Here is a 13,990-nt window from a genome sequence, read left to right on the forward strand (position 1 = left end):
ATATTAGCTGAAGGAGAGGATACTGTTTCATTGACTTATTTTTTTCCTTCTCCTACCTCTCCCTTCCCAGTTAACAAGCATTCGTTTTCTCTCCCTCCCAAGCCCCCTTCCCATTGAAAAAAAGAAAAATTAGACATTTATGTAACAAATTTGTCAAGCAAAACAAATTCTTACGTTGACCCTGTCCAGTGTTTGATTTTTTTCTGCATCTTGAGTCCATTTCTCTACCAGGAGGTAGGGAGAATGCGTCTTTGAGATTTGTGATGTGTCAGAGTTCTTAAGTTTTTCAAAGTTAAATGTATCTTTAACATGTTGTTAATTTTACTGCTGGTTTTTCTCACTTCACCCTTCATCAGTTATGCAAGTCTTTCCAGGTTTCTCTAAAACTGCCTCTTTGGTCATTTCATACACCTGGTTGTCATTCCACACAGTGGTTAGAGCCCTGGGCCTGGAGTCAGAAAATACCTAAATTCAAATCTGGTATCAGGTACTACTAACTGTTGTGACCTTGGGCAAATCTCTTAACTTCTGTTTGCCTCAGTTTCCTCAACACTAAAATGGGGGTAATAATAGCACCTACCTCACAAGAATGTTGTGAAGCGCAAATGAGATATTTGTAAAAAAAAAAAGCGTTTTAGCATAGTGCCTGGTACATAAAGTGCTAAATTAAATTCTTACTCCCTTTCCTTTCTTTTCTTCCTTCCTTCCCCCTGACTATATGCATATTTAAATCTTTTCTAGTCTAGAAAAAAAAAAAACTTCCTAGATCCAATTATACCTTCTAGGTATCATCCTTGTTCTCTTCTTCTGAGTCATATTCTTTTTTTTTTTTTTTGCTTTTTGGAGGACAATTAGGGTTAAGTGACTTGCCTAAGGTCACATGGCTAGTTTTGTGTTAAGTGTCTGAAGCCAGATTTGAACTCAGGTCCTCCTGACTCCAGGGCCAGTGCTCTATTCACTGCGCCACCTAGCCACCCCAAGAGTCATACTCTTTAAAAAGTCTTGTATATTCAGTGCCACTGGTTATACTCCTCTTTTTGAAGCTGAAGAGAACTGAAACAGCTCTCTCTAAAATACCAGTGATCTCTTGTCAAATTTAATGTCTTCTTATTAGTCTTATTTTGTCTGCCTCAGTTTCCTCAAATGTAAAATGGGGGTAATAATAGCACCTACCTCCTAGGGTTGTTGTGAGGATCAAATGAGATAAATAATTGTAAAATGCCTAGCACAGTGTCTGGCACATAGTAATATATAAATGTTAGATGGCATTATTATTATTTCCTTCTCTTCTCCTTTTCCTTATTGACCTGTTGACCTCTGGTTGACCTCTGCCTGCCTGCTGTTTCTCTCTGTCTCTCACACTCTTTTTCTTTCTCCCACACCCTTCCCTTCCCACCCCCTCCCCCACCAGTTCTTTTACCTGTCAGACCTTTGCTCACTCATCATCCACATCATATTCATGAACTGGGGATAAACCCCAAAGCTCTGTCCTCAACCCTTCTTTTTTTCTTTTTAAAAAATTTTTCATTACCTCCCAAGTTCAATTACCATCTCTATGCAGATAGCTCCTAGATCTAGATACTGAGCTCTGGTCTCTCCAGAAGTCTAGTTCTTTATCATATAAGCTGCTTGTTAGACATTATTAATTGTATGTCCCATTGGCATCTCAACCTTACTATATCCAAAGCAGAAATCCATTATTTCTTCATCTCCCTCCCACCTCCCCCAACTCACCCTTCTTCCAAACTTCTGTCAAGAACAAAGTCATCTTTCCAGTTATTTAGGTTCATAACTTTATTGTCATCCTCAATTCTTTTCTCTCATTCACCTTACGTACCTAACAGTTGTCAAGTCTTGTTATTTTTAACTCTATAACATCTTTTGGACAGACGCTTCTTCACTACTCATATGTATACTATCCTAGTTCAGGCCCCTCATCACTTCTTACCTGGAATATTTCATTAGCTTTTTATTTGTCTCTGCCTAAAGCTTCTCTCAACTCTTGACCAACCTTTAGCCTTGTTCTAAGATGTAAGCATAATTACATCCTGTTCTATCTCTTTCTGCCATTTTGAGTCTCTTTTGTTCCATCTGTGTATATGCCTAGGATTAATTCACATGTGGTCCATGTACCTTATTGTGTTTATGTAGCCTAGGATTCAGTTTTAGAAATTATTCTTTTTGGCTTGTCAGACACAATTTCAGAGATTTTGTCAGTATCGTCAGTAGATCCTTTCTTGATGGTGACCACCCTCTACCTGTCCTCTAACTTTTAATATTCTCTCTTTCCTTTGGTGCTCTGAGTTCTTTTTTTTTCTTCTTTGCCCAGTTTCAGTTCTTCACCTTTTGTTTTATTGTTTTCTTTATATGGAGTTCACATTTCTTTACCTTGTCTGTCAATCAGCACATATTTTACTTATATTCCAGGTACTGGTAAGATCTCTAGGGATACAAAAGAAGACAAATTAGACAGTTCTGGCTCTCAAAGTGCTCACATTCTAATGGTGGAGATAACTTGTGATATAGAACTACATACAAAATACACACATACAATACAGTAACCAGGGGTAATCTGAGAGGGAAAAGAGTAGCAATGGAGGAAAGGATCAAGAAAGGCCTCTTTCAGATGCTGGGATTTGAAGAGATTCTTGAAGAAAGCCAGAGAGTGGAGGTGAGGAGTGGAGAGCATTCCACATATAGGAGAAGGCTCAAAAACACAGAGACAGGGAATGGAGTATCATGAATGAAGAATAGCAAGTAGGAGTCCTTGGCAACCTCATTTCCAGCCTTCTCCCAACTTTTTTTTTTTTTTGGTCTTTATTAATTTGTTTACTTTTAGTTTACAAGATTCATTACCACAATTCCTTGAGTTTCAAATTATCCCCCCCCCCACCATGGCAGCATACAATCAAGTATAGTATCTGCAAATACTTTCACATTAGGCATTAGTCAGGTTATAAAGAAGGATTGTAACAGATGGAATGAACAGTGGGAAAGCGGAAACAAAACCAAACAAGAAAACAAAAAAGGGCAGATAGTTTGCTTCAGTCTGGGTTCAGTCTCAGTTCTTTCTCTGGATGTAAACATCTCTCTCCATAATGAGTCTTTTGGGGTTGACTTATGACTCTGAATTGCTGAGAAGAGTCCAGTTTATCAAAGTTAGTCGTCACACATACGTTGTGTCTGTAATTGTGTACAAATTCCTCCTGGCTCTACTCTTCTCACTCAGCATCAGTTCCTATAAGCCTCTCCAGGTAAATATGAAGTCCATCTGCTTCTCGTTTCTTATTGCACAATAGTATTCCATAACATGCATATACCACAACTTGTTCAGCCATTCCCCAATTGATGGGCACCCCCTTAATTTCCAATTCTTTGCTACTACAAAAAGAGCTGCTATAAATATTTTTATACATATGAATCTTTTTCCCCACTTCTATGATCTCTTTGGGATACAACCCTAGAAGTGGTATTGCTGGGTCAAAGGGTATGAAATTATTTATAGCCCTTTGGGCATAATTCCAGATTGTTTTCCAGAATGGTTGGATCAGTTCACAACTCCACCAGCAATGCATTAATGTTCCAATTTGTCCACATCCTCTCCAGCATTTGTCATTTTCCTGTTTTGTCATCTTAGCCAATCTGACTGGTGGGATGTATTACCTCAGAGTTGTTTTGATTTGCATTTCTCTAATCAATAGTGATGTAGAGCATTTTTTCATATGCTTATAGATATCTTTAATTTCTTCCTCTGTAAACTGCCTGTTCATATCCTTTGACCATTTATCAATTGGGGAATTACTTGTATTCCTATAGATTTGACTCAGGTCTCTGTATATTTTAGAAATGAATCCTTTATCAGTGACATAGGTTGTAAAAATTCTTTCCCAATTTTCCACTTCCCTCTTAATCCTGGTTACATTGGCTTTGTTTGTACAGAAGCTTTTCAATTTAATGTAATCAAAATTATCCATATTGCATTTTATAATGCCCTCTAATTCTTGTTTGGTCATAAAGTCTTCCCCTCTCCACAAATCTGACAGGTAAACTATTCCTTGCTTTCCCAGATTGCTTACAGTATCGGCCTTTATACCTAGATCATGCACCCATTTAGACTTGATTTTGGTATACAGTGTTAGATAATGGTCTATGTCCAGTTTCTGCCATACTATATTCCAGTTTTCCCAGCAGTTTTTGTCAAATAGTGAGTTCTTATCCCCAAAACTGGGGTCTCTGGGTTTATCAAACAGTAGATTATTATAGTCATTGACTGCTGAGTCTCGTGTACCCAATCTATTCCATTGATCCACTACTCTATTGCTCAGCCAGTACCAAGTAGTTTTGAGGACTGCTACTTTATAGTACAGATTAAAATCTGGTATAGCTAGTCTACCATCCCTAGCATTTCTTTTCATTAATTCCCTTGATATTCTGGACCTTTTGTTCTTCCAAATGAATTTTGTTACTATTTTTTCTAGCTCTGTAAGGTAGTTTTTTGGTAAACTGATTGTTATGGCACTAAATATATAATTTAATTTATGTAAAATTGTCATTTTTATTATATTAGCTCGACCCAGCCCCGAGCAATTGATGTCTTTCCAATTAGTTAGATCTGACTTTATTTGTGTGAAAAGTGTTTTGTAGTTGTGTTCATATAGGTCTTGGGTTTGTTTTGGCAAGTAGATACCTAAATATTTTATAATGTCTACAGTAACTTTAAATGGGTTTTCTCTTTCTATCTCTTACTGTTGAATTTCATTAGAAATATACAGGAATGCCGAGGATTTATGTGGGTTTATTTTATATCCTGCAACTTTGCCAAATTTATTTATTGTCTTAAGTAATTTTTTACTTGATTCTCTAGGATTCTCTAAGTATATCATCATATCATCTGCAAAGAGTGATAGCTTGGTCTCTTCTTTGCCTAATTTGATTCCTTTGATTTCTTTTTCTTCTCTAATGGCTACTGCTAACATTTCTAGTACCAGATTGAATAAGAGGGGTGATAGTGGACATCCTTGTTTCACCCCTGATCTTATTAGAAATGCTTCTAGCTTCTCCCCATTATACATAATACTTGATGATGGCTTTAAATAGATGCTACCTATTATTTTAAGGAAAGCTCCGTTTATTCCTATTCTTTCTAGTGTTTTTAATAGGAATGGATGTTGTATTTTGTCAAAAGCCTTTTCTGCATCTATTGAGATAATCATGTGGTTTTTTGCTAGTTTTATTGTTGCTATGATCAATTATACTGATGGTTTTCCTAATATTAAACCATTCCTGGAATAAATCCTACCTGATCAAAGTGTATTATTCTTGTGATAAGTTGCTGTAGTCTTTTTGCTAATACTTTATTTAAAATTTTTTGCATCTATATTCATGAGGGTGATTGGTCTATAATTTTCTTTCTCTGTTTTTTCTCTTCCTGATTTAGGTATCAGTACCATATTTGTGTCATAAAAAGAATTTGGTAGGACTCCTTGACTAATTTTACTGAATAGTAGAGTATTGGAATCACTTGTTCTTTAAATGTTTGATAGAATTCACTAGTAAATCCATCTGGCCCTGGAGATTTTTTCCTAGGGAGTTCACTGATGACTTGTTTGATTTCTTTTTCTGAGATGGGGTTATTTAAGTAATTTACTTCCTCTTCAGTTAATTTGGGCAACCTATATTTTTGTAAATATTCATCCATTTCACTAAGATCTTCTCCCAACTTTCTTAACCTTATTTTTCAATACTATAGTTTACATGCTTTTACCAAATTGGACCAATTTTTATCCTCTAAATACACCCTGTACTTTTCCTGTATGTCTGTGCATCCTGTGTTCCTTTGTTTAGAAGGTATATGTAGAATGTCCTCTTTTTCTTTATTCTCTTGAAATCTCTCCTGCCTTGCCCAAGCTCTTCTGTCATACTCCAGAAAGGCATCATCTCTGGCCACCTACAACTTTACAGGGTCTGCCTTCCTTTCTTCCATCAGTCTCCAGGAACTGTCCTTCATCACCACCACCACCACAACTCTACCAAACAGCTGCCTGATGTCCTGGGACAAGTCCAGTTGAGAAGAGATTCCTATAGATAATGATAACTTACCTGAACTCATTCTTCAATGATTAACCTACTTGAACCCTGTCATACTCACCCCATCCCCATGATTCTGAACCATTGATTACCATTGTCCAAACCCCATTCTCCACCCTACACTAATTGCACCTTTATTCCCCTCCCCCTTGATTCCCTTCTCCACCCCACCCCCAAGCTCCTATCCCCTTCACTGTGTTCTCTAGAATGCCTGCTCTGTAGGTAACAAACTGGCTTTCATTTATAATCTCCTTTTTGTCTTTCAGTTGTCTTGCATTCACTGAGCCTGGCTGCCTCTTGATTACATAGCCCAGTACTTCTTAGCACATTGCCTGGCATGTAGTATGAGCTTAGTTGACTGACTAAATTGTTCATTCTTTAGAGGCCAATTCAAATACCACCTCCTCCATGAAACTTTCTTTGATTTCCCCCTTTGGTAATGATGACCTTCCTCCTTAAACTTCACATCATATTTTATTATTCTGTACCTCATACATAGAATTTAGATCTGGAAGAATCATTAGAGGTCACATGTTCCTACCCCTTCTTTTACAGATGGGGAAACTGGTACTAGTCAAATAAAGTACTTTGCCTGTGGTCATATAGCAGCAGAGGCAGGATTTGGATTCAAGTTCTGTTAACTCCAGAGCCATTGTTCTTTTCATTATACCATGCTTTTAAAGTTCCTGTTTATATCCATCTTACAGTAATAGCAAAGGAGAGATCCTGACAAAGTGCCCTGGATAATTTGATAAGAATTACTTTCAGCCTTAGGGGGGATCAGGGAAATCTTCCTGAAGCCTTCCTGCTGTCTGAATTAAGACTGCAAGGAAGAAAATTCTGTGGATGAACATGACAGGGAAAGAGGTGTTTTCCCAGCTTGGGGATTGACCCCAGGCATGGGCCTAGAGCTTTCCAGCTCTTTTCTCTGTACCTTTCAGAACCCAAATACATGTAAATATACCTTGAATATACTCTATTTCTCCTTCACTTATAATTCTTAGTTTCTTTACATACCTTCTGCACAAAGCCTTTCTTGCTACCACCTATGTTTGTGTAAATGACTTCTTTCTGTTCAAATTACCTTGTATTTAATTGTCTATATAGTATATCCTTGGTGCCTGGCACTGTGCCATGTACATTTTTGTGTTTTTGTCTTTGTTTTTATCCAGACTTGTGATTTCATAGGTAGGTATCTCTGTGTAAATAACTATCAGTGAGGTAATATACTTCACTTGTTCAGCAATTTATAGCCTGAAAGGAGTTGTCTGGGACACTGATTTTAAGCGGAAAGTCGCTCAAGCCAGTATGGGTCAGAAGAATGACTTGAACCCGGGTCTTCCTAACTCTGTCCTCTGTGAAGATAGTGCTCTACACTGACTCTTTTAGAGACAAGGCTGTAAGACTGGAGCTATATTATAGAAGGCTTACTATACCAGATAAAGGGTTTTTTCCCTAATAGGCAAAAGGAAATAACTGAAGGTTTTTAAGTAGGGGAGAGTAATGTGATCAGACTTGTACTTTAGGAAAGTTATTTTGTTAGTTTTGTGAAAGATGATTTGAAGAGAAGAGAGATAGGAAATAATGACGCCAATTAGAAGGACATTATAGTAATGTAGACAAAAGATTGAGGTGAGGTGAGCTATGGTTGTGGCGGCATGAATTGAGAGGAAAAAGGTTGATAGAGAGTATAAAAGATATAATTAATTGCTTTGTAAAGTAATTGATATTTGGTATTTGGTAGTGAGGGAGAGCAGAGAACATAAGGTTTCAAGTCTGGGTCTCACTGGGAATAGCATCATGCACAGAAATATAGAAAGTAAGAAGGACAGTTTTATGGGTTGAGTTGTAGACATGTTGAGGTGTTGAACTACTCAGATGAATCTAAGATCTTAGCCATTGAGGAGTTCCCTCTAATGATATAGCTCACAACCTTCCTTGATGGCAGATAGTTAAGAGATTTAGGGTTGTAACTGAGGATAGAGAATACCTAGATTTGAGATTTGCAAAGAAGCCACAAAGCCATAGGGATAATAGATGAGATTCAAGGGAGGGAAGATAGAATGACATTATTATGTGAAAATTTTTTGAAAAACTTAAGCTATCTGCATCAAATAATGAGGCATACCATACAAGCTAGTTTTCCAGATAACTAAAGCTTATACCTTACTATATAAAACTTTTTAGTTTTAGCCATTTTGGGTAGAAATATTTCCAAACTTATTATGCTTTCCTTTGGCTTCTTACACTGTGTACTTAAGTCCTATAATTCATCTGTGATCTCATCATTTTAGGTACTCCCTCCAGTGGTGTACAGATCACAATCCATCCCTGCTGTGTATGACTCTTGTTCATGTCCTATAAATCCTCCAGAGGAAGTCCACCTAACAGACTGGGATCTTTGTTCTTAATCCCTATTATGTAGGAAACTAGTGCATCACACAAGTGCGTTATTATCCTTCCCTTTGCTACATTCCCAGTCCATCTCCTTTTCCAGTCATGTATCTCTGTGAACTTTTACCAGGATTCTTATGTATTATTATTTATTGGAAATATGGTGCAACTTACCCATTCTCAGAGTGTATTTCTCCATTGCTCTTTGAGTGACCTGAAATTTTGATTTTTCAGAAGCTGTGGATATTCCATGACTCAAAGTCATAGCATAACTGCTAAATTATTGGTGTTAAGAGATAGGTTTTTGTTTCAGGCAGAAGCTTAAGTTTATTAAAAGCACTATACAGTTTTCCCAAAGGCAGTCTAACCCATAAGTTTATGCCTCTTCAGTTTTAGGCCTAGTTCATTATCCTTGTGGGATGTCTATACAAGGTACAGGTACTGAAGGACCAGTTCTTTGGTCTCTCCATTCAACTTTTTATAATAGTTTGAACAATAAACATCCTCCATCCACTTGCTTTTTCCTGTGTGGATAGTTAGGCTGAACTCTTGAGTGATTGTGAATCTCATTTAGGAGGCTCAGCAGTGTTCCCGGGCTTGATGTAATCAGCACAATGTCACCTGCAAACAGGAGCATCTGGAGGACTTCACCATCCATAGGGAATTCCTTTCCATTTGGACTCTGTGCTGGACATCCTCCATGACAGTGACAAAACACCTTTGGTGAGCATATGTCTCCCTGTTTTATGCCTCTTTTAATAATCAGAGGATTGTTAAATATACTTGTCGCATCTTTCAAGGAATCTTGTTTGACTTGAACATATGGGAGACACTTTAGAGGAGAGCCTTTAAAATCTGTATTTTATTCTTTTGAATCAAATGCTATTTTAAAAAAAATTACCAGTGAATGTTAAAAACTGTGGAGATAGTATTTGTACCTTTTAGTCAGTTGTATGACTATGAAGATGTCACCTGTTACATAGCATTTATTTTTGAAAGCCTGTCTCTTCCTTTGTCATATTTTCATCAGAGATTGTGTGTGTGTGTGTAGATCATCCTCATTAAGATTTTATAGGGATGAGAAGGTAGGCATATATAATTATTGATGCCTTCTATATCTCTCTTTCAGTTATATTGCCATATATGATTCCCCCCCCACCCCCACCCCATCATCTGGTATCTATCTTCCCCTCTTTCAGATATCCTGAAAAATGTAATCAGTGCTTTCAAAATTGTCACTTTCAGCATAGAGTTCTTCTGTGTGTACTTTGTATGGTTCAGTTTTTCTTCCTGTTTCTATTTTTTTATGCCATTTCTACTTCCTCATATGGTATATTGGGCAATGAGTTGTTAGGGAACCAATATGGAAGTCCTGCTGTCATCATTGATGAAAATAGTATAGAAATGCTGACACATCTCTTCCATTTTTTCTATTAGTCCTCTTTAGTTTTATCCCTGAAAGTCTTGAGATGATCTGGCTTAATTTGGTCTTGTGTTGGGCTTTTGTGAATTTGTTTTCCCTTTCTGTACTCTTTAATATTTTATGAAATAGTACTACTCATCTTTTACTATCCTCTGTAGTGTTTTTTAAAAGCATGTTTTGTTGATACTTCACATTGCTGTCATTTCCCAGTACCATCCCTCTCTCCTTCCCCAATAGAACCATCTCTCTTACCGAAGAGTTTTAGTTAAAGAAACCAAAACATTGGCCTTATAAACATCCTCCATCCACTTATAACATATAAGCCTCGTTTTACATCTATCCAGATCTACCACCTCTCCTCTAATAAGAGAGTAGAAGTATTTCACCCTCAGTCTTCTGAATTCAGAGTTGGTCTTTGTATTTATGAGAGTTGTGACATCTTCCAGTTTTTTCTTTACATTATTGTAGTCATAGTGTTAAATTGTTTTTTCCTCAATTTGTGCTGTATCAGTTCATACAGATCTTCCCAGGTCACTTTGAATTCTTCATATTTGTGATTTCTTAAGGCACAGTAATATTCCATTACATTCATGTACCACAGTTTCTTCAATGATTTCTTAATCGTTTGCAGAGCCACTTGTTTCCATTTCTTTGCTAACAAAAAGTGCTGCAATAAATGTGGGTTTTTTTTTTAATATATATGGGAATTCTCCACTTGTCTGACTTTGCCTAGTAGTGGTGTCATTTGATCAGTGGGTAACTTTATTATTTATTATTCCAAATTGTTTTCCACAACAGTCGGACCAATTCAGAGCTCCAACAATAACATAGTGTAACTCACATAGCCTTTCCAATATTTACTGTTTTTATCTTTTGTCACCTTTGCCTATATGATAACCATGGGGTAAAAACTCAGGTATTCTCCTTTGCATTTCTTTTATTACTGATTTGGAGTATTATTTCATGTTATTGTTTATTGTGCACATTTCTTCCTTTGAAAACTGGCTATTCATATCACTTGACTACTTACATATTGGGGGATCTGTACAATTTTGCAGATGAGTTTCCATCCTAAAACAGTGTTCCTCTTAGTTGCCATCTTTTCCCTTCTGTTAAAGAGATGCTGAGACATTTTTGAAACTCTTTGGCCTCCTTTTGGTAGTTGCTTTATCAGTTAAAGATTCCATGAGAAATGGTGATAGTTTGTCAATAGGCCTTTATTAAGAATTTACTATGTGCCTGACAGTCTGAGCAATGTCTTTTCTTTTACCCATTTCCCACTGTTTAGCAGTAATAGCTTTATTTAGTCAAGGTGGAGCTGGTCTAATTTCCCTCTATTATCATGTCAGCATTATCCTTCCAATTTATTGGAAGTCTCTGTATGACAGTCTCTATATACACACCTGGTGATAAAGATGACATAGGTGATACAGTAGAGTGCTGGACTTGGAAGTCAGGAAGACCTGAATTTGAATCCTTCGTTAGACACTTAAGTTTCCTCATCTGTAAAAAAAAAATAGTAATATCATTTACCTCGCAGGGTCATTGTGAGGATTGTATAAAATAGTCATGTAAAGCACTTTGTAAACTTGAAAGTACAAAATAAATGCTAGCAATGATGATGATATATTAAAAGTGATTCTGATATTGATAACTTTAATTATTTCATGTCAATTTATATGTCCATTTTTTTTAGTGATGTTTGGTGCTCATCTATATCTAGTGATTTCCCCCTGTTTCTTGTAGAATATATTCATCATACAAAAGTATGAAGCTTCTGAGGAATCTAAAACCTTTGGTCTTGTGATTTTTGATCCAGAACCATATTTTATAACTTTTTTTGTCTAACTATACTCCCATGCCCATCTTTGCATCAAAGTGATTTAATATTAAGTGCATCTCGGTACTTTAGTAATCATTTAGTTACTGGGTTACATGGAGTGTTCAGAGAGGACTAGTAACTTTGGTATAAGGGCTTGTCAGCCCTTTACAGAGCTGCTCATCCACCTTTCATGTCTTCCTGACACTCAGATCACCTATGGCTCCAAGAAACTATAGCATTCATAGTGGCCAAACCCAGGTAAACTGTCTGGAGAGATGAGCTAAGACAGGTTGAGGGTAACCAACTGGGTTTTGAATTAGGGAGATGTCTACCTCAAGAATGTGAAGACTTCCCCTGGTGGAGTGGCTAGATGAGAACAGTTTGTTCCAACATCCAGGAAGGGACCTGAAGCACTTAGAGCATATCAAAGACTCAAGGTCATTTACTGCATCCCAGGCCATCACTAGTCATCTTGACTTTTGCCTTGCCACTGGACTCTTATGACTCTGGAAGAGAGAGTGAGGGTAACAATTTTGTGCAACTCTGCTTTACTTCAATTCAATTCATGTACAAATCAAGGCATTACCCTGTAATTTCATTTGTCCTCTCTCAAAATGAAAAACAAAACTACAACAATAAGTAGGTACTTAAATACTTAGCTACATAGGTACTTAGGGACATGGACACTTAATAAGTACTTAGGTATTAAGTAATTAGGCAAGGGGTGGCCAGGTGGTAAGAGTAAGAGCACCGGCCCCAGAGTTGGGATGACCTGGGATTGAATCTGGGCTCAGATACTTAGCATCATACCCAGAAATAACTGGCCCTGTAACGTTGAGCAAGTTACTTAACCGCACTTGCTTAAAAAAAAAAAAAGAGGTGGCTAGGTGACGCAATGAATTGAGCACCAGCTCTGGAATCAGAAGGACCTGAGTTCAAATCTGGCCTCTGACACTTAACACTTACTAGCCGTGTGACTTTGGGCAAGTCACTTAACCCCAATTGCCCCTCCAAAAAGCAAAAAAAAAAAAAGACAAACAAAATTTTGGGTTGGCTAGATGGTGCAGTGAATAAAGCGCTGGCCCAGAGTCAGGAGGACCTGAGTTCAGTTCTGGCCTCAGACACTTAACACCCACACAAAACAACTAGCCTGTAACCTTGGGCAAGTTACTTAACCCCAATTGCCCTCCAAAAGGTGGCAAAAAAAAAAAGTAATTAGGCATTTTGTTGTTGTTCAGTTGCTTTTCAGTCTTATTTCTCTTTATGACCCCATTTGGGATTTTCTTGACAAAGATACTGGAGTAGTTTGTTGTTTCCTTCTCCAGCTCATTTGACAGAAGAGGAACTAAAGCAAAACAGGGTTGAGTGACTTGCCCAGGGTCACATAGCTAGTAAGTATCTGAGGCCAGATTTGAACTCAGGGAGATATAGATGTCTTCCTACCTTCAGCCCCAGCACTCTACCCACTAGCTGCTTGTTATGCCACCTAGCTGCCCTAATTAGACATTAGGTACTAGATAATTATTTATATATTTAGGTACTTAGGTAATTATTTATATAGTTACTTGGGCACATAGGTAATTAGTTAATTAGATAAGTAGGTGCATAGGGACTGACATGACATTTATGTAATTATTTATATAATTAGATACATTGGTAATTAGTAAATTAGATCCTTAGGTGCATAGGTACTTAGAGCCATAGGCACTAAGGTACTTACCCAGGTTTGAACCTGACTGAACTGGTTTGAGCCTGTTGTAGTCCTGAATTGAAGTGGTTTAAACTGGAGTGAACCTGTTAAATTTAAGCTTGTTTGAACTGGATAGAACCCAGTACTAGTAAAGTTAATGTTTACAACTAGTTAAAAAAACTTAATTGTGCTTGGTACTGTCTGTCCCTGTAACCACCATTCTGCCCCTGCTATTGCTGCTGAAACAGAAAGGGCTTTCGAAGGGCTAAGGGACTTTTTGTGTTTTTGTTTCATGGATTCCTTTTGCCAAAGATTTCATGATCTGAGCTACTAGGAAAAAGTTTCTTTAAAAATTAGGTATACTCATCTTCAGCCAATAGTCCCTGTGACTATATTTGAAAACTTTCCAGCTTGGTAGAATTGTAGTGCTTTTTTAAAAAAGCTTTCTTTAAAAAAAAAATTACTTTCATTAGCAAAAATCCCACTTCTTTCTCCAAAACCCACTTCATGCTCCAATTGAGAATGAAAGGAAAAATTAACACCTGTTAAACATGTATAGTTAAGCAAAGCAAAT

At 37.1% G+C, this 13,990-nt stretch overlaps 1 protein-coding gene across 4 annotated transcripts in view; it reads left to right on the forward strand.

The window, feature by feature from the left end:
• RNF19A (ring finger protein 19A, RBR E3 ubiquitin protein ligase) overlaps window positions 1-13,990 on the forward strand; it is a 79,646-nt gene that overhangs the window by 23,901 nt on the left and 41,755 nt on the right. The window contains exon 3 of one of the 4 annotated variants that reach the window (XM_069080964.1): window positions 9,056-9,204. The exons of the other annotated variants lie outside the window; for them this stretch is intronic. The gene's annotated coding sequence lies outside the window, so the exon portion shown is untranslated. The remainder of the gene's footprint in view (window positions 1-9,055; window positions 9,205-13,990) is intronic. 4 annotated transcript variants of the gene reach the window in all.

The sequence above is a fragment of the Petaurus breviceps genome, unplaced genomic scaffold (genome assembly GCF_028583685.1).
Source record: "Petaurus breviceps papuanus isolate PSGF00001 unplaced genomic scaffold, PetGlider_PUasm1.0 98, whole genome shotgun sequence".
Taxonomy (NCBI): Eukaryota; Metazoa; Chordata; class Mammalia; order Diprotodontia; family Petauridae; genus Petaurus; species Petaurus breviceps.